The 2,842-nt window shown below is 47.9% G+C and overlaps 1 pseudogene; it reads left to right on the top strand.

Annotated features, from left to right (window-relative positions):
* The first annotated feature begins 559 nt into the window (after positions 1–559).
* Positions 560–2,617, top strand: LOC146543635 (cytoskeleton-associated protein 5-like; annotated as a pseudogene).
* Positions 2,618–2,842: the final 225 nt, after the last annotated feature.

The raw sequence follows: 2,842 nt of genomic DNA on the forward strand, positions 1-2,842 counted from the left end.
GTGCGACTGTGAAACACGGGATATCTTTCTCTGGTGAGAGAGGTGTTATGAAAGTTTGGTAAAGAGATACAGTCACATTTCTGAGTTGAATATCTGATTGCAATTCTATACATTCAATTTGAAAATTTGAAGATGAATGCATTTATGTTGACTGAAAATGGAATAGAAAATATACCAAAATCTTGAAACCCCGTTCTCACATTCCTCTATCAAAACAGAAAGCAAGGTGCGTATTTTTCGCCGTTCCCAGAACTATGTTTCGCCGAAGTATCCAAATGCATACAACTACTTGCCATCACTTGAGTTAGCACTGCACTGTGCCCTCCCCATGCCCTGGTTTCAACCCAGACAGTGCCCATTGCACATCGATGTGTGGTTGTTGTGAGTGATGGATGTGTGACTGGCACTGGGCCACCTGGCAGGGCAGAGGTGCTGCCATGATGGCACGGGGTTGGCTGCAGGACTGGCTGGGCCAAGCTGTGGCTTGGCTGTGCCTTGATCAGGAGACCTTCGTGGTCTTTTATAAACTTTATGATTTTATGCTTCTTACCCAGGCAAGATGAAGCTTGACACCATCACCCTCTTAGCTCAAAAAGGGGATTTCTCCCAAACAACTGCACAAATCGTCATCAGCAACATTGTGGAAATGGTAGGAGATGTGCTATGCAGCAAGAGTGCTCAAGAAGCCCTTACAACTATAGCAGAATTGTGTTCATTGGCATGGATTGCAAAGACAGCCATGTTACTGGTCTTTTCTCCTTAGAATTCCAGCATCCAAACCAAGATCTTGGACTATCAAAGGCCATTGGAGTTTGGCTTTGCTGAAATGGACACCAAGACACTGGTAAATACCCTGAAGATGGCTCCTGGCCGTCACTTTGCTGAGAGTTATTTACCTGTACATGGGAGACTCAGAGCACTGATGGAGAGTGAAAGGCTGCCCCTTAGTCCTCTGATAGAGGCTGAGCTGAAGGAGGTGCACAAGCAGATCCCACCAGTCCCCAGCTGTGCCAGCCCCAAGTCAAGCCCCAGTGACAGGACCCAGGAGGACCCAAAGGGTCCCAGGAGGACATAAGCCATAAACTTCACTGAACTCTCTCAGATCTGTTTCCGTGTGTGCCTCACCTCTGCTCCTGCCTGCAGGATAGCAATGAGGCTGTGTGAATAGCCTCACAGGCAGCTCAGCCTTCCTTCCTAAGCTCCCTGGCTTTCAGGAGATGGCAGAAGCCACCAGTGAGCTGAAGGGTGCTGCAAAGGGCCACAAACTGAAGAAGGCCAATGCCAGACTGTCAGACCCATCCAGCCTCTGCTGACCTACATTCCAGACATTCTGTAGTCAACAGTACACCCTTTCCCACTGCAACCACAGCACCTGCAACAGAAAGCAGATGTCTTCATAAGTGTTGGCTAAAGAGCCAGCACCCAAAACCAGCAGAGAAGAGGAGCAGACTTCCAAGGAGCCCCTCAGAGAACAAGGGGTGCAAGACAAGGGTGATGCCAAGCCAAAAACACAGATGAAGTCTACTCAAAAGATGGTGGCATGAAATCCACAATTAATTCCCTCATTTGTTGTATTAGCAGTAGTGATCCTGATACCAGCATTCAGGCATGGAGAAGATGCTGAGACAAAAGCACAAGGCAGAAGCCGTGCCTGGACACAATAAATGAGTTACTTGTACCCAGCTTACAACCTCTCAAGCTTATCCAACAGCAAAAGCGAAGAGATGAGAAAAGGTGGAAGGATGAAATCATCCTGCGACACAACTGTGTCATCCAGACCTGGATGCTTCTCTTCGAGATAAAACTGGCTTAGCAGGCCTTGATGGATATACTGAAGGATGTCATGCACAGCATTCTTACCTTCAGGCAGAAGGTAAGGAGGACTGCCTAGAGCAGGACCAAGAGAAAGATGAGAAACCCACACGGTCCATCAACACCCTCATGAGAAGGGTCCTGATAAAATCTGACAAGACAAGCATCTTCTGTACTTTGCTCAAGCTGCTCCAAGGACCACGTCTTCTCCCAGGCACCATCAGTACTGTTAACCTGGACAAAATTCTACTGGATGTCCACCCAGTCCTGAAGTCTATCCCAAAGGAGAAACTAAGTCAGTATGCAAGTGAACTCCCAGTGCAGTCCCTGAAGACTCTGCTGAACACTTTGTGCAAGTTGAAAGGGCTGAGGGTCCTGGACCACCTTGGCCTGACGGAGGATGCAATGGGCTCCAAAGTGGAAGTGTACCTCCAAAAGATGGACAGTCCTACTACCAAGAAAGGGGCAAGGGAGACTGGGCCCCAGGGAAGCAGGAAGGGTAGCAAAGGACACAGTGGGTGATGTCTTAGAGAGCATTTTCCAAAATACGTGTTCCAAGGTTTCCTGTTTTTTGAAGGAGGATAGAGCCAATTTTTCTTTCCTAGTGTCTGGCATAATGCTATGTTTAGGCATTAGGAGAAAAAAAATATTGAAAACACACCTATGTTTCTAGTTGTTGCTGAGCAGTGCTGTACAGAGCCATTTCAGTTACCCAGCTTTTTTTACAAAGGTTCTCCTCCTCCTCCCATTCTGGGGATGCACAACAGCAAGGTCACCAACAACACCAAGAGCAACTGGTAGAAACAGGAGCAGGACCAGAAGCCAAGGTGGGTGTCTCGTCAGCAGCATCAGAATGAGTCAGCCCTCTTCCTCACACACATCAGTGGGTAGGTAAGAAGCGCTAGCCAATAAAGGACAACTTTAGCATGCGTAACAGGGGGTACCTGTGAGCTGGCACTGCTGGCACTCAGACCCCCAAAGTTAGTCTGAGTTTCTGATCAATGTCTCTACTGCTGTTTTCCAGAAGAGA

Source organism: Meleagris gallopavo, chromosome 11 (genome assembly GCF_905368555.1).
Source record: "Meleagris gallopavo chromosome 11, MGAL_WU_HG_1.1, whole genome shotgun sequence".
In the NCBI taxonomy this organism is placed as follows: Eukaryota; Metazoa; Chordata; class Aves; order Galliformes; family Phasianidae; genus Meleagris; species Meleagris gallopavo.